The sequence below is a fragment of the Engystomops pustulosus genome, chromosome 2 (assembly GCF_040894005.1).
Source record: "Engystomops pustulosus chromosome 2, aEngPut4.maternal, whole genome shotgun sequence".
Classification (NCBI taxonomy): Eukaryota; Metazoa; Chordata; class Amphibia; order Anura; family Leptodactylidae; genus Engystomops; species Engystomops pustulosus.
The window spans coordinates 82,945,910-82,964,903 of NC_092412.1; the positions used below are offsets into that span (position 1 = coordinate 82,945,910).

The 18,994-nt window shown below is 39.5% G+C and overlaps 1 long non-coding RNA gene across 4 annotated transcripts in view; it reads left to right on the forward strand.

Annotated features, from left to right (window-relative positions):
• Window positions 1–18,994, forward strand: part of LOC140116550 (uncharacterized) — a 179,965-nt gene that overhangs the window by 125,628 nt on the left and 35,343 nt on the right. For 3 of the 4 annotated variants that reach the window (XR_011852808.1, XR_011852810.1, XR_011852809.1), the window contains exons 3-4: window positions 680–801; window positions 4,586–4,661. This is a non-coding gene — a long non-coding RNA (uncharacterized lncRNA). Of the gene's footprint in view, window positions 1–679; window positions 802–4,585; window positions 4,662–16,551; window positions 16,656–18,994 lie in introns of all 4 variants that reach the window. The other variant, XR_011852811.1, reaches the window with a different exon arrangement.

Here is an 18,994-nt window from a genome sequence, read left to right on the forward strand (position 1 = left end):
GCATTTACACTCATTGACCACCATTCCTCCCACCCAGTGACCGCTAAGTCAGAATGGCAATTTGTTGAAATGACCATCCTGTTCCTTTGGTCCAATATGGCGCCCCTGTCAGTGAAATGGAAAAAAAAAATTAATTTGACTACATAGTATAGAATGTCTAGAATTGCACAATCTCTCATCAAAAGCTACACTACACAGATGCCAGCATTAGGCGGCCTTTTATAGGGCAGAAGGGGAAGTCCTCGTGTGGCAAGACCTAGTGCATAATCAGACCATATCTGTAGTCATCTCCTTATTTGTCTAAGACATACAGGCGGTCCCCTACTTAAGGACACCCGACTTACAGACAACCCATAGTTACAGATGGACCCCTCTGCCCACTCCTCCTGCTCTCTGGATGCTTTACTATAGTCCCAGACTGCAATGATCAGCTGTACGGTGTCTGTAATGAAGCTTTATTGATAATTCTTGGTCCAATTTCAGCAAAAATTTTGAAACTCCAATTGTCACTGGGACAAAAGAAAAAAATTTGTCTAGAAAAATTTGTCTACTTAACAATTTACATGGTAAAGAATGAAGTAGAAGTTGTACTCATGGTACTAAGTCTTTTAGCTTGGTTATCTACTCGCCTTCTAGTAGAGAAATATATAGTTAACTAAAGCTATTTTGTTCATTTTAGGAGAAAGCTCCCATTGTGTGATGTGGATGTGGAAAACAAGTACTTTGGATGACTGCTGATACAGAGTCACTTTAGAAGAACATAAAAATAACTGATAAGTCACAGAAACACCTTTCAAGCAGGTAACCTGGCATCTAATTCAAGTAACCTGTGTCTGGTGTATTCAGTATTACTTACTATAATTTTGTTGCATGTAAATTCCTCTTAGAATGCTTATACTTATGAAACAAGAACTTGGATGTAAGAGAAAACCGTCCACACTACAATATTTTTAAAAATCAAACTCTGCTGGTCTTCTCTACAGACTATAGCTTGTTTACACCTTTAAAGGTGGTCTGAAAGTCAATCACAACAAGGAATTCCATTCCCCCCATTCCTTTTCCACATGTTTGACCTCCCATATTGCCAAATCGGTTCCCTTTTCTGCACTGATGAGGATCAATGACTCAGAAATAGCACTGTCTATTCTGAGGTATCTATTACTTCTGGAGAATTTCTGGTTTGGCTATTATCCCATGTCATTTCAGCTGCCTTACTTACGCTAACATTAGCATTATACTTACGCTAACATTAGCATTAGAATTTTCCTTTTCCCATCCTGGAAAGCTGATGTGCCCATGACAAAAGTAATAATTCTTAAGTTATACATTTGCTCAATTATAGAGATCAGTGCCACATTTTTTGCAATATTGATGGGCTCCATCCAGTGACCCCACATATGCATGAAATGGGTATCTACCTAAGAGGAGAGAAAGTAGAATGTATAAGGAATTCAAAGAACACAAAAGGAAAAGGCCCTAAGTCCTTTAGGAATTGTGCAGTGTCTATATTTTGCCTGAGTGTTCTTAATTTTTCTGCTCTCTTTTGGTTTCTAAGCATGAAACCATGAATTTAATTGAGACACAAAAAGGATGTCGCTGTAAGGGAGAATAATCATGGTCACTGCAGCGTAAGGAGCCTATATACTACTTGGCTACATAGGGTCACCCATATAGTACTTGCACTATTAAAGTTCAGTGTTCACTGCCACAAGCTGGGGTCACGTGACCTACCAGAAGCAGGACTCGGGACTTCCTGTGACATCTTGTGTCCTTTTCTGAATAATGGATGGGGCCGTCATAACCACTTCCTTATAAGTGGTTAGTACTATGTGGGGGGCTCTATTATGCTCTTATACGTACCCTGTTTAAGTTTGGGCCAACCCCTTTAAATGAAAGATGGTGGAGAAATTAGTTATACCTCTGCATGTAACTTGTGACCCTGCTATAGCATTGCCTCTGATTATAGTGTAACATGTGACTGATGTAGTTGAACTGTCATTTAATATTAGGTCACAGCAGAGTGGTTTTTAAAGCTCTATCAAAAGCCTTGTTTGTCTGTCGTACGCTTGGCTTACCTTTTGTTTCCTGTATAGATCTAACAACAGAAGGTTAATTTTCTTCAATTTGTTAGGTAGCTAATTACAAAAATTGACAAAACAGTAGATGGAGTACAGAATCCCGGGAGGACTGATGAGGGCATTTGTTAAACAGGGCACAAAAGAAACAAAAGCCTCGATAAACTGTTGAATGGAGGTTAACGCCGGAGCAGATATTATTAGCTCATTCCTTCTGTGAGACAATGGATTCTTACAACTTTGTCACACTCTGGAGGTTAGTGGATATTAGTCCAGAGTGAAATCTGAAATTTTAATTTAAAATGGCAGATAGCAGAGATGAATGTAGGATTTAGGAATTTCTTGTGTGCACTATGATCATTAGTAGAAATCTCCTCATTGTGATACTCTGAAATGTTTTATGCATGAATAAAAGGTTATACTTATAAACTTATATAAACTTGACTTTATCTGCTCCGATAATTGGGAAAAGTCAGAAAGCCTTGATGCATGGTTGGCCAAACAACTCAAAATTTTCACACTTGCGCAGGGTCACATTGGTGATGGTTGTTAGAACAAAATGAGGTCATTAAGGATAGATCTGGAATGAATATAGGAAGATTTGTAATTCAATGTGTATTATTTTTTGTACTCTTTATGGAGGCATACAGTATAGGGCTCTGTTTTATATAAAACACTTATAAGCTACAGAGTTCAGCTATATTAAACTAACTAAGGGTAGGTTCACCACTTTAGCCAGCAGAATAGTTTTCATCATGGAAGCCCATGCATAAGCATTATTGTGCCTAGAGAGCAGTCTTTTAGTAGCAGTTGACCAGTTATCTGCATGAAAAAATGCATTTTTTCACTCTTTGCATTCATAACCCACAACAAAATCTTACGCCAACAGATTTCTCACAGAGACTCTTCACAAGCTTTGCAGTTCACAGATGACCCTTAGTGGTGACCTATTATTGATCCAAAAAGACTCAGTTCATCCAGTTGCTTTAAGATGTACTAAAGAAATGAGACTTTATGGAAAAATCTATTTTGATTAAAAGGATTATGTATTGAGAGAGTGTGGCAAGCTTAATACCAAATCAAGACTTAATCTCAAGACATCTGCTCTGGAGGCACAACTAGAACTTTAAGAAAAAAAGTCAGAACCTATGTGACATTTACATATTAACTCCCCTCCCCATAACATTGTGCCCTTCTAAAGCAATGCTTCCTTCTTTGTCTTTGCTTTTTTTTTATGTATATTTGATTTGTGGAGACAACTTTTTTTTTAAGGGTAAAAATTTTTTTATGGCTAAAATATTCTATAGGCTATTTTTAGCTTTGAAGGGGGAAACTGGAACAGATCAATCAAGTACAGTTATGCTTAAAGGGATTGTCCTGAATTAAAAAAAAATATAAGCCGACCCAAGTATAAGCAGAGGCCCCTAATTTTACCACAAAAACCTGGTAAAACCTATATTTTTTACTCGAGTACAAGCCGAGTTTGAGGTTTCAGCACATTTTTTTTTGTGCTGACAAACTAGGCTTATACCCGAGTATATATGGTATATCTTGGGGTTCCTATTAACAATAAACATCTTATACTTACCTCCTGCAGCGCTCCCATTCACACATTCTGCCAGACACTGACAGTCTTTTGTTTGTTTACAGAGGTCATCAGTGCTGTCCTGACCACAGACACGCATCTGTGTCAGCATTAGTGACATACGCTACCGGGGATAAACAGTTCCGCTGGAAGAAGTAAGAATAAGATGCTTATTGTTTTAAAAAAAACCCCATGCCATATATAGGCAGTCCTCTACTTAAGGACACCCGACTTACAGATGACCCCAAGTTACAGCAGGACCTGTCTGTCCACTGTGACCTCTGGTGAAGCTCTCTGGATACTTAATTTAGTTTTATGCTGCAGTTTTTAGCTGTAAGGTGTCTGTAATGAAGCTTTATTGATAATCCTTGTCCCCATGACAAAAATTGTTGAAAATACAATTGTCACTGGGACAAAAAAATTTTTGTCTGGAGCTACAATTATAAAATATACAGTACTGACTTACATAAAAATTTCTCTTTTTTCTGTCTTACACATACCAATGCGGAGTTAGGAGCAAAATACTTTCCTGTAAATGAGACCAAATGATGACACTAGGCCATGTATGTAAATGACAATGGTAACTTCTGATTAATGTTTGCTTGTTCCTCATAGACATTTCCTCTGTTAGAGTGATTTTGCATTAAAAACATATGTATCTCTGGAAATGTCTCCATAATAACTTGTGCTTCATCTTCACTTTATTAAACTTTATTTATAAGGGAAGGAGGCCAGCATTTAAAAAATATATGGCTACAATCTCAGTTCTAAGATGTACAAGGCAACAGTAGCGGTTAATAGAGATAACATTAGATGATAGATTTCCTTTAAAAAGATATTTCAGGAAAACTCTTTTTGACTATTTTGACTTCACCAGCTCCACTATGGCAAACCTACCCATTAAATATCTCTGTACCTCTTCCAGGGCCACCAAGAATAAGCCTGGAATGTCAATGACCAGCGTTGAACACAAAAACTAGAAGGCCCATCGAAGAGTTGTGGTATGTAATCCGAATGCATTTGCTCTTTACAGCTTGCCCCATGCACCACTGATAAAGACACCATGACGATATAAACATTGAATAGAACGATTTCGACAACTGTGATATTATTACAAAATATTTGAACCATTCCATCATTACCAAGTAAAAAGAAGTAACACACCACATATAGCAAAAATAATTCACCGGCATCATCGGAAAATGATTTCCTGTGAGAAAATTACCATAGGATGTTTTCATTTGCTGTCATAATTGTTTTACATTTACTGACTTATGATTTTGCCAGGCTCTCTCTCATCAATTAAGTACATATAGCGCTTGAAATGTTTCCTTGTACTCGCCAAACCATTATTAAAAAAATTAAGTTTTCCTGTGTATGTAGCGGCTAGACTACTTTTCATGACAAAGTTGGTAATTAGAACAGCGATTTAATGGTGAATCAAGCAGAAATATTCAAACCATGACAAACGACTTTAATAATGTGGCTTGCACTGCGTTAACAGAGATGAATCTCACTTCCTAAAACTCGCGGCTTTTCTGCCTGCCTCGAAGATAAAACTGTCCAAGAGGTATTCTGTACCCGTTATTCAGAAAAGCTTTCACTAGATTTTAAGTGGTCCAAATAGCTTGCAAATGCAAAAACATCATTCAGCAGGATGAGATTTTTGCTGCTGCTGGAGGTAGCTGTGTGAAGAATTTTTTGCAAACCTAAGATTTACTTTTCTGGTTCTCGCCTATTGCCCTGGTGCTGGTTTAATATTGTAACCTCCGTACTGAGGAATTGCAAGGACGTCACGATGGCTTCAAAATTGAAACCTAATTTTCGTGTTTGTCATAAGTTTGTTAAGACCACATGCTTTTCACCATCTGAAAAATGTCATTATTCTGTCCTTGCTGGGGCCTCGTAATTGGATAGTAAGGATGTTCAAAGACTAATTTAGTGAATTGCACAATATTTTAAATGGAATTATGCAGGCTTATAGGCCCTCCAGGGATTGAGCTAGGGTCCTCCTGAGAAAACCTGTTTATCAGTAAATGATATTAGCAGCCTTCACGTAGCTTTTGTCTTCATTAAATTGCTGCTCTCCCAATTGAGGGTCACATCTGAGGCTTGATTTGATAATTTGTCATTATTGTCTTGCTTATTGGAGCATAAAGTTGATACAAGGCAAGCTGCAGAGTTAAATAACTTTTTATTAGGAGCTCCTGTAAGACATGAGTTACTAAACATACAACTAATGAGGGAAATATAGCATTTGACAAGTTCACATTATATTATAAAATGAGATCATTCTGGTGCCTCCCAAATATTTATTATATCCTGAAAATGAACTAAACCTGAGCAACCGTGTCTAGAAGATGGAGAGTTATACATGTAAAACGATACGAATTTCGCCTTTAAATTAACACATAAATATATAAATGATCATTTACACATTATACACTTACGGTTGTATAATGGTCAAATTTAACGTTACATTTTATCATTTAGGGGCCATTTACAATTAACTAGCTTAAAAGCAAAGCTAATATCGGAATTAAAAAGTACAACTGCACTGGATTGGTGTTAGTAATGTCGATAAAAAGAAACATTTCCTTGCAGTCCTGCAGTCTAGGGGGCAATAACAAATCAATGCTGCCACTTTCAATACATCATCTTCAAAAATAAGTTTCTTGCAAAAGGGGCTGCTTTTCGGGTGAAACTGGCTTCAAGAGAGCAACCCTGTCCATATGCTCCCGGGTTATTCTTGGCCTCAGGACAAGGAGTAGTTCAGTGTGCAATGAACATGACATGATCACAGATGGCCACAAGCAGCTGAAGCACCAAAGAGGGGAAGGTCACTGTTTTGTCCCCAAAGCACAACAACCTTTTAACTTTAAAGGAAATCAACCATTTAAGAAAACATGGTTTTCTTGAACCATGGCACTAATCTTGACACACCGGGATCAACTAGAAAAGAAAGTTATAAAAAGCAGCACGGAGCACGAGGACAAGATGTGTGACGCCCTTCCCTAATTATGCACTTCCCCTTCATTATGTCAACTTCCCTCTCTCATGCTGAATTCACTCCTCTCGCGGGACACCACCTCCTTCTCCCATGCTCCCAGCATGGGAGACAGAGGTGCAGGCGTGTGCAGGATTAGCAGTATGGAGCGCCAGACATCTTGTCCTTGCTCTCCGTGCAGCTTTTTATAACTTTCTTTTTTTAGGTGATCATGGCTTAGTGGAGGACAGCACTGGGATTGGAAAGGAGGAGCACAGGGGAGTATCCTTAGATGTTTTTTTGTTTTTTTAAATTGTTGATTTCTTTTAATTATGTAGATAACAAAACATTTTTTTTCTATATTCCACCCAATCCTCTTCACAAAGCAAAATGTGCCAGAACTTTGGGTTGACATGAACCAGAAACTGTGTAAATATTTGAGACACTTTTACAACCTTTTAAAAATGAGTTCACATGGGGGTGGACATGTCATAAAGTTTGGCAGTTTGTGACAAAAAATGTGCTTCTACTTAAAAAATTATTTTCAATATTCTGGCACAGATAAAGTAAACATCTCCGATCTGCACTCAACAGGCTCAAAAAATTGTTCACTTGTGGTGTGTGAATTGTGTTTGGGAATGCTATTCTAAAGCACTAGGGAGAAGTTACTCCCGATTGCAGATGCATTTACAAGTGTCACTTGTTTTGCATTGTTTTCAGGCAAACACATAGTACTTGTTCCCAGTTGCATGCATTTAGGTGTAAACACATGTGCAATTGGCCTCCTGATGTATCTGGTGGCCAGGCTGCGCAGCATACAATTCTGCGATGTAACCTGCAAACTTTCAGACAGGCTATAGCGTGTGCATTGGCTCAGGACAGGAATCCGCTTCATGACCCTCCACATCAACTTGCTGTGAAGAAGGTGTGAAGGGGGAAATCATAGCAAATACTGGCGATTCCCTAGAAATTGGGATTATTTCCGGACTTGTTCCTACAAGTCTTGATAAATATCCCCTATTGAAGTCTACAGAGAGATTTATAGGCATGCTCTTTTCTTATATTTATTTTTATTAAAGTTTTTCACACATAAGAGAAAAAATAAAACAACAATACAAACAAAATAGGGTACACAGACCCTTAACCCCCCCACCAAAAACTGTTTCTAGGCATGCTCTTTGCAGATAGGAGGTGAAGATTAGATGCAATACTTTCAGTAATAGATGTAACAATGATGTTTTCTATACTGCTGTTACCTTCTATTGTGATCCAGTCTGTCTTGATATAAATAAGGTGACTGCTGTATGGAAATCCCCTATAGAATTAGCAAAATAGATACAAGGAAATCTACAAAAATCAAGCATGATGAATCAGTGGCACTTCCCCATAGATCCATGCCCTGTGATAATATTCTTATATTTGTTATCCATGGCCTCCTTCCTTTCTAAAATCCACATAAAATTATGTGAGTGAGCATGGGGAGCTTATCATTAGCATCATTTTAAAGGTTATTTTTCGAATGAAGGAGGCCATGGATAACAAATATAAGAAGATTATGAAAGTCACTGTGCCTGGATCGATGGGAAAGTGTCACTGGTTTATCATTTTGTATTTTGATGTTAGATTTCCTTTAAGAATTGGGAATTGTACTGTATGTAACAGCTCTTTTGGTTTTGTGCCCAAGAATGAACTATTTTGTAAAGAATCTGTGACCATCACTGAAAACTTAACCTTGAAGACAAATGCATGTTAAAACCTAAAAAGCGATAACAATGGTACATCATTCATCTCCCTGCAATGTGTACTATTCCATATAAATGATGTAGATATGGAGTGAGGGGTAGCTCATTGAGCATCATCGTGTGTATTGATGGGGGAGTTGTTAGGATTACTTTGTATTCTACCGCTTCACACAAGATAATACTGGATGGAGATTTAATTGAGCATTATCATGGCACCCTGTAACTGGGAGGAATTGAAAACATTTATATCTGAAATTTTGGAGATGTTCCTATCCCTCTCAGCTAGCTCTAATTCTTATTGTGGCTGCAGGTCTGCTAATGTAAAATCTCTCCGGGAACAAAATGTTAATAAGTTAAATTGTTGCTAACAAATGAGTGCTCCTTACCTGACAAATAATCTCCATTCAGGAATATATCTATGTCTGCTTTCTACTATCTAATTTGAGAGTGGAGAAAATGTGCAGTTATATATTAATGAACAGAGAAGAATTGCAAAAATGAGGGATCTATATTTCATTCACTATAACAAAGATACTACTTTATTCTTCTCTATAGTCTTCTAGCCTGAAAATCTTACTTAGTCAAAGGCAGCCATCCATCATAGCAGTGCCTCCAGCGCTCCGCACTGTGTGCCAGTGATTACATGTCTTTTCCACATAGTGACTCCTGTGCAGATGTTTAAATTGGGAAGAATTCGAATCTTCTATTGGATGGAGAAATGGGGACTGTGCACAAAGTATGCAAATGACTATGGAAATAAGTATGGAATTACAAATGATCAATACCTTGTGACATCGTTTAGCACCATATAGTCAGAAAAGTGAGATTTTTTAATATTACAGTACTTTTTATAAAAGTTTCAAAAGTCATTATATAATGCAGCATTGCAACAATGAATGCAATAGCATTGGTAATAGCAATGTCACCAACAGCATAGTATAATATGAGGTGCCTCCTTTTTAAGGCTTTACAGGTAAAGGATAAAATAATCAAGAGACTAAAACAGGCAAACAAGTAAACAGAGGCCCATGTGATCATCATGACAAAAACTAAGAAGGTACTTGATATCATGGGATACTTTCTGACAGATAGGAGAGGAGTGAAATGGGGATGATGAGAGCTTTATGGTCACATAGAAACAGAACAAAATGGGGCAAATTTACTTACCCGGCCCATTCGCGATCCAGCGGCGCGTTCTCTGCTCTGGATTCGGGTCCGGCCGGGATTTAAGAAGGTAGTTCCTCCGCCGTCCACCAGGTGGCACTGCTGCGCTGAAAGTCATCTCATCGCGCCGGAATCCACCACCTCGGACCAGGTGAAGGTAAGCGCTCCCAAAGCGACACGTCGGGTTTTCGTTCGGCCACGCCCCCGATTTCCGGCGCGCGCATCCCGGCGCCGATGCGCCACAATCCGATCGCGTGCGCCACAATCCCGGGGCAATTCAGGTACAATCGGCGCAAATCGGAATTATTCGGGTAACACGTCGGGAAAACGCGAATCGGGCCCTTAGTAAATGACCCCCAATGTCTTTCATAAAGTCCAGAGAGCATGGAACTTCTTGACTAAGATTTTTTGTAAGGGCAATTTGCATTTTGTGCCTGTGGCAGAGGTGCAGACAATTAATTATTTTGGCAAAAGAATTTCTGTCCCCCAGTTTCTGGTAATTCACAACCTAGTCATATGCAGAATTTTGGTTCCAATATGAGGAGGTGAATAGGTCTAAGTCTATGTTTAACAGAGCCTGGGGGATAGATGGGGAAGAGAAGTATAGGCACCCCCATTATACATTCCAATGGAAAGAGTCAATGCTTCTCCAGAATTTCAATACTGTAGAACTTTACCACCAAATGTAAGAAACTACCTCTATATGAACATCTTCAGCAGATCAGAAGAAAGATATTTTATGAACTGGACCCATATGTTAGTTATAGTGTTAAGCTTGATATGTCAAAATAACGCAATATTATGTATCTTATGTACAAAAAGTATACACCAAGGAAATCCTGACACCGAATCAAACCAGCACTTACTGGATAAATGTGTATACTATATACTATCATATGCTACAATACAGAATAGGGGAGAAATTGAACCCTGTATTCCACATTTCTCAAATGAAAACAATGCAATATGGAATATTTGTGGTCTTTTGGGCTTAGAAGCGCCACCATTTGCAGTTTTATGCCACTCACTCAAGTCAGGAAACAGAGCAGAAGTCACAAGAGGTAGATCACAATAGTCTCAATATAGAGCTTACTCTCAGGTAACAGGGCACAAAGATATGGCAGGAGACAAAGGAAGAGGCAGGCTATATATGAGGGCAGCGATCGACCAGCGCCAATTAGTGATGCACTGGCCCTTTAAATTTCACAAAACCGACACACACTCACTAGGGAGAGGGGACGCGAGCGCCGGACCACAGAAGCCGATGCTGGAGCGTGGATGGGTGAGTAACCCTGCAACTGCCGCAGTGAGGGACCCCCAGATATAGGTCGCAGGAGCACCCAAGACACAGATACATTCGATCTCAAATCAATTGATTGTGACTGATATAATAGTAAACTATGCAAATGAATTAAATGGAACACTCAAATAACACATCCTAGATCTGATTGAATAAAATATTATTATTGAATACCTTATTCTGTACAAAGTTGAATGTGCTGACAACAAAATCACAAATAAAATCATCAATGGAAATCAAATTTATTAACCAATGGAGGTCTGGATTTGTAGTCACACACAAAATTAAAGTAAAAAAAAACACACTACAGGTTGATCCATCTTTCATGTAATGCCCGAAAACAAAACAAAATGAAGATCAGTATTGTGTGTGGCCTCCACGTGCCTGTATGACCTCCCTACAATGGCTCCTGATGAAGTTATGGATGGTCTCCTGAGGGATCTCCTCCCAGACCTGGGCTAAAGTCTCCGCCGACTCCTGCACAGTTGTGGTGCAACCTAACGTACGTGGGTGGACTGAGACATAGGGGCAGATTTATCAAGTGTCTGAGAGTCAGAATATTTCTAGTTGCCCATGGCAACCAATCACAGCTCAGCTTTCATTTTACCAGTGCTCATGTATATTTTAAAGGGGAGCTGTGATTGGTTGCCATGGGCAACTAGAAATATTCTGACTTTCAGACACTTGATAAATCTGCCCCATAATGTCTCAGATCTGCTCATCAATTCACATCTGGCTGTGGGTCATGGTGAAGGATGTTGCAGGTAGCAGATCACTCTCCACGGCATCTCCAGACACATGTGCTCAGTGTGAACCTGCTTTCATCTGTGAACAGCACAGGGCGTTAGTGGAGTTTGCCAATCCTGGTGTTCTCTGGCAAATGCCAAGCGTCCTACACAGTGTTGGGCTGTGAGCAAATTCCCATCTGTGTACGTTGGGCCTTCATACCACCCTCATGGAGTCGGTTTCTAACCGATTGGTTGGCCAGCAGGGCTCTGGCAGTGCACCTCCTGTTTCCCTACCTGCAAAACCTCTCCTTTATCGAGTGTGTCTTGCTAATTGCCTGTGAAATTGATTGTCAATCAGTGTTGCTTCCTAAGTGGACAGTTTTATTTCACAGAAGTTTAAAGGGGTATTCCGGGAATATGAACGTCTGACACAAAAACCCTTAATGATATAAATAAATGAATACAACAATACTCAATGTCATTAGTCACAAAACGGAGCTAAAATAATATGATTTTATGATTTAAAAAATTTATGGCCTCTCTAAAGTAGGTGGAGTTATCACTAAGATGGCCGCCACTGGAAACTACAAGTTCCATGATCCTTTAGTTCTCAGTAACTCCTCCCCCCTCTTATGCTCTGCTCCCAGTGATGATGTAACAGGTTTTCTTGCTCTGTTACCATAGTAATGATATGTAACTGCCATCACCACAACACTGACCATACTGGATGCACTGCAACCAACTGACTACAGCCAAACGTAGTGGTGATCACATGACCCTGCCCAGGCAGGTACAGGACATGTGATGTGGACATGTGACCAGCGGCCATCTTCTTTTCTGCGACGGACCGCGCGGAGGAAATTAACGGACTGATTAAAGGGCCGGTAGCATTTTAATTCTTCAATTACAGTCTATGTCACCAGCATTTTCTGCTAAGGGGAGCAAAATTTTAAATAACAACTAATTACACATTAGCTTATATTTTGAGTGCCCACTTGTATATGAATTATGCTGATTCCTGGAATACCCCTTTAATTTAGGGCTCTTTTACATTGGCTTTGTTTTTCACGTCTGTGGTTCAGTGATTTCCATGGATGCTTTACAAAGCCATTGGCTGGATATTTTCACTGATCCGTTGTCTGCGGAAAAAATTATAAAACATGTCCTATTTGTCTCACGGATGCAGATCACAGAAGGCAATAGAAGTCTATGGGTCCACAAAAACAACTGATGAAACATCCGTTTTTTTAATGATGATCAGGTGTGATGTTTTGGCGTGATGTTTTTTTGCGGACGCAAAGACAAAACGGAAGCAAATTGAAGACACAGTGGTCAAAATGCAATGGATGCTGAACAAACATGACAATGTGAAAGTGTTATATTGTGTTCTTTAAGTGTTCCTTTTATTTTTTTTGAGCAGTGTTGTTAAAACCAAAACAGGGGTACCACCTGCATCTAGGAGCGTATGTATGCTTTCTATCGGTAACACACAAAGCTGTTAAATACATTTATATTTGTCATATATATATATATATATATATATATATATATCCACTGCTGGTACTTGAAGTTCTATAGAAGTCTGCAGCTTATAAAACCCTAAGGTTACGATAACACGTGGCATTTACATTGGGTTTTGAAACAGCTGAGGAAATTTGCCCAATTACTCCTACTTACCCCGACACCCGACTCACAGACGACCCATAGTTACAGATGGACCCCTCTGCCCACTGTGACCTTTAGTGAAGCTCTCTGAATGCTATTACTATAGTCCCAGATTGCAATAATCTGCTTAAAAGTGTCTGTAATGAAGCTTTATTGATAATCCTTGGTCCAATTACAGCAAATTTTGAAACTCCAATTGTCACTGGGGCAAAAAAAAAATAGTCTGGAACTACAATTATAAAATATACAGTTTCGACCTATAGACCCTACGGACCCTATCTTGTACGTAACCCGGGGACAGCCTGTACATTGCTGTTAACACTTGTGTGTACAAAACACAATGTTAATGTGCAATTAATGCATGTTTTAACATTATGTTAACACTTGTGTATCGTTAACGCAATATTACACTCTGTTAATGCGTTACATTAACTTTGCATTCAGATATTAACAGAAATGTAAGGCAAATCTCCTCAGCTGTTGTATCGTTTTACAGAACGTGACGTAAACACCACATGTGAACACAGCCTAATATACCGTATATACTCTAGTATAAACTCAATATTAGTATAACAGTACAAAAAATGTGCTGAAAAAGCCCAACTCGGCTTATAATCGAGTCACTTTACCGAGTCACCTTTCCAACTCCCCCAGCAGGTTCTCTTCTTTCTCCCAGTGCTCAGTCTCCCTGCGTGCAGGGAGACAGAGCAACAGAAGAAAGAATAGGATTTGCAGGAGGTGTCAGAAAGGTGAGTACACAGTTTTTTTTAATAGGCTGGGCATACTTGGGGAATGCGGTTGGCTGTCTACTTGGGGCGGGGGCTGCTGGCTATATACTAGGGGGCATTGGAAGGCTGACTATATACTGGGGGATTGGGCTATTTGCTATATACTGCGGGCATGGGCTGGCTGGCTATATACTGGGGGCCATTTGCTGGCTGGCTATATACTGGGGTCATGAGCAGGCTGGTTATATAGTAGATGACATGAGCTGGCTATATTCTGGGGGCATGGGCTGGCTATATACTGGGGCATTGACTGGCTGGCTATATACTGGGGGCATGGAAAGGCTGGCTGTATACTGGGGGCATGGGCTGGCAATATACTGGGGGACATGTGCTGACTGGCTATATACTAGGGGTATGGAATGACTGACTATATACTAGGGGGCATGGGCAGTCTATATACTGGGGGCGTTGACTGCCTGTATACTGGGGGCATGGGCTGGCTGTGTATATACTGGTGGCATGGAAAGACTGGCTGTATACTGGAGGCATGGGCTAGCTATATACTGGATGGATGGGCTGGCTAGCTATATGCTAGAGGGCATGAGCTGGCTGTATACTAGGGGGCAAGGGGCTGAATAGCTATATATTGGATGGAGGTTGTGCCCAATGCATTTCCCACCCTAGGCTTATACCCGAGTCAATAGGTTTCCCAGTTTTTGTGTTAAACTTAGGTGCCTCAGGTTATACTCAGATTGACTTATACATAAAAATATATGAGGTGCATCTTCACCACCCAAGAGGCCTCTGTCCAAGACTAGAACTACTGCCCTTGCCACACGAGTCCATGAGATATTAATTCTGGTTCCACCTGGTTGTGAAAGTAGTAGTAGAGTTATATTAGGTTTACATAAGCTGCAGACCCCTATAGAATTACAAGAACCAGCAGTGCAAACACATTAGGGTTCATGTACTGTTCCGTTGTGTACTCCCAGTAGCATCCATACATATACTTCTTGGTGGTGGTTAGTAACTTGTCCATTCTGATTCTCATTAGATTGTCAGCCTTTTTGAAGGCGAATACTTATAATCTCTCTACAGCATTGTCATTATATTTAATAAGAACAGCTAAATAACATGAATACTTTTTACCAACAGAACAAAGTCTTCCTATTTTATTGATGTCCTGTTATTTCCAAGGAAAGAACATGTTCATTATTTGCTCACTTTTATATGAAGTTTTTTTTGTTTTAATCAAAACCAATGGTCTTTGAGTGGTTGTTTCCATTCGAATAAGATGATATAATGAATATATTAAGCAATGTGTGGTAATTCTTCTTACATAATGTACACTGTTTCTGTCTCTGTTCAGCCTTCTTGAAATATAAAACAGCAGAGTTCCCTCTACTGACCAGTATGTCTCCTCTTATTAACACAAAGCTAAGCTGAATATGACGGATCAAAGCCTGGCACTCATTTACAGTGAAGCTAAATGAGATCATAAAAGAAATGCAAGATTTAATCGCAAAATCTTGATTTTAACAAAAAAAAATGGACAGATTCTTTTTAATTAAGTAGTAAATAATATTTTATACAAAATCTATTAATATACTGCAAGCTTTTGTTTTCTATGGCGGTCATCATACTGCGGTTCCATATGACGCTAAACACCGTGGCCATAGGCCAGTCTCTACTGTTTTCCTCTTTTTACCCTCCAGCAATCTGTTCCTGAGGAAGGTCGCCAGACCAAAACGTTAAATTTATGTCGACTGCTTTCTGATGTTCCAACAAAGAAATTGTGATCTATTTGCACAAGAATTGAGTTAATACATATTTATGCTGAAAGGGGTGGTACCCTTCTCGCGCCATTATCCCCGTAGGAGTGACGTGTATAAAGATTAGCAAAAACTATATGCACATAAAAAAGTCAAATCTACCCAAGTGTCGTCCATTCCTTTCCCAGATCCAATGTAAAGAAAGTCCTTTATAAAGAAAGGAAACATATCCTACAGTATATAGGAAAACTATAAGTATTTGTTCTATTAGTAATAGTATAACAGCGTTACACTGGCAATGCATAAAGCAGCCTTCATATCACTGCCAACATCAGTCTTTAGCATCTGGTTCATTTAAAAGATCCATGCTTTGGATAAAGGTCCTTAGGTTTATTGTATGTCAGGATTGATGGAAAATGCAGGCCATGCTTGGCTGATTGTACACGTGCTTCCTTATAAAGTACATATAACGACTGTAACTATATGTGAATGTTTGTAATTGTTCATGTTACAAAATCAATAAAAACAAGTTTGATTTAAAACTGCCGGGTGTGCAGCACACAGAACCCAGTCGTGATAACCCTGAATCAGGATGCAAGTGCCTACATGCTGGTATGTTCAGTTTAGGATGTTTGGGGTGGTTTAAGGTGCTCCTTAATCATTTCTTCTTTTAGACAGGAAGCTACTCTCTGACAATTTATATAATATTTCTTAGATGAGATCTGGATTTAGGGCATTTGGTATCTGAGGCAGCAAGTCTGGTGAGCCACACGCCAAAAAACCTCATAGTATCTTCTTTATTACAGGTATTCAATGCTGGTTTATGGAATTGAAATAAATTTCCATATATCTCTATAGAATTACATATAGCTAAGAACACCAATTACGACTTCATCAAAACACCTGAAATGTAAGTGATAATAACCAGTGCCTTACCTCATGTCAGGAGGAAAGCTGTACAAAGGCTCCAGTTGTAGCGTAACCCTTTCCCGCTGCAGCCCTTTTTCATTTAGCGTTTTCATTTTTCACTCCCCACCTTCAAAAATCTATAACTTTTTTATTTTTCCATGTACAGGGCTGTGTTATGGCTTATTTTCTGCATAACAAATTACACTTCAAAATAGAGGTATTTAATATTCCATGCTGTGTACTGGGAAGTGGGAAAAAAATTCCAAATGCAATGAAATTGGTAAAAAAAATGCATTTGTGCCGTATTCTTGTGGGCTTAGATTTTACAGATTTTATAGGTTTTATAATGTTTTCATACATTTACAAAAATTAAAACCTCCTGTACAAAAAAAATGTTTTAGATTTTGCCATCTTCTGGCACTAATAACTTTGTCAGACTTTGGTGTATGGAGCTTTGAGAGTTGTCGTTTTTTAGTGGTTTTTGATGATGTTTTTTAGGACTGTACGATCTTTTGATCACTTTTTTTTATAATTTTAAATTTTTTTAAAAATAGCAAAAAAATGTTTGACTTTGGGGCGCAATTTTCCGTTACGGGGTCAAACGCAGTGCAAAAACGTTATTATATTTTGATAGATCGGGCATTTTCGGATCTCATGATTTTTACTGTTTATCAGTTCTAGGGAAAGGGTGGGTGATTCGAGTTTTTAGGGTTTTTTATTATAATTTTTTTTAAACTTTTTTTTTATTTTTACTATTTTTCAGACTCCCTAGGGTATTTTAACCCTAGGTTGTCCGTACGATCCTACCATATACTGACATACGACAGTATGGGGATTCTACTCCTCATTCATTACAATGTGCTGGTAGCACATTGTAATGAATAGGTTAACCTGAAGCAGCCTAAGGTCTTCAGAAGACCCGAGGCTGTCATGGCGATGGATCGCCGCTCCCCGATGACGTCGGCGGCGATCAGTGGGAAAACACCTGAGATCGATGCTGGCACCGATCGCGGGTGTTACCGGTAAGCCTTTGCTGCAGTATGCAGCAAAGACTTACCACCTATGGAGAAGGCTCAGCCCGTGAGGCCTCTCCATGCACCCGGCATGTGACGTAGTATTACGTCACATGTCAGTAAGGGGTTAAGTGCCAGTACTTGGAGCTACGGTTAGTGTCTTTCTGTCAAACCAACTGCAGTACACCACAGTTTCCACAATCACTGTTAGCGCCACACTGGCACCCCTACTGTAGTTACCCCAATGCATGTCTGACTGCTGTGTGTTTATTTAATGCAATGGTTTCCCTTATGTAAATGTAATGTTAACCCGGATTTTGCTGTATTTCAAAATGTAAGAATGTGCCTCTCATAGTGTATGCATGTAACTGTAACGTTAAGCCTATCTCTAACTGTGTGTGACAATTGCCAGGATGCTATGTGCAAAAGAATTTCACCCCAGGGAATCAATCGTATCCTATTGTATTGTACATCCAAATACCAGTACTTTGTGCCTGTGGTAAAGTACAAGGCTTCTGAGAAACAGTGTGAGAGCTGTCCTTAATGTCAGAAGAAAGGAGATCCTTTCCTGGTGCACCAAAAAAAATCTTTCTGTCAACAAATAAAGGGTTAAAAAAACTCTTGTAGAATGTCAAATTAACATAATACTAGAAGACAGAATTGAATCAAAAACAGCTTCACTTCCCCTTTCAAATCAAAATTTTCAGGGAGCTGCTCACCTCATTTTTATCTAAAACATGGCACCTACTAGTGACACTGAATTTTCACGGTGACATGTTCCCTTTAAAAAGCGTTTCTTATTGTAGATCAAGAAGCATTTTGTGGCAGGGTTCTCCAATGATCACATGGAGAACAGAAGCGACCTCTGAGTGGATCTATGGAGGGGGCCACCTGAAATCCTGCTGCTCTCCAAAGATCCATTTTTCTAGAATGGAAATTCCCCTTTAACATTGTGGACCCCCTGTAGACCCCCTGCTCCAGAGGGCTGTTTAGTGAGTTTTGACCACAATTTTTCATAGGTTGACCACCAAAGTTTTCATAGGTTTTAAGTTTATAATTAGAGATGAGCGAACATGCTCGTCCGAGCTTGATGCTCGGTCGAGCATTAGGGTACTCGAAACTGCTCGTTACTCGGACGAATACTTCGCCCGCTCGAGAAAATGGCAGCTCCCGCCGTTTTGCTTTTTGGCGGCCAGAAACAGAGCCAATCACAAGCCAGGAGACTCTGCACTCCACCCAGCATGACGTGGTACCCTTACACGTCGATAGCAGTGGTTGGCTGGCCAGATCAGGTGACCCTGGGATAGACTAGCCGCTGGCCGCGCTG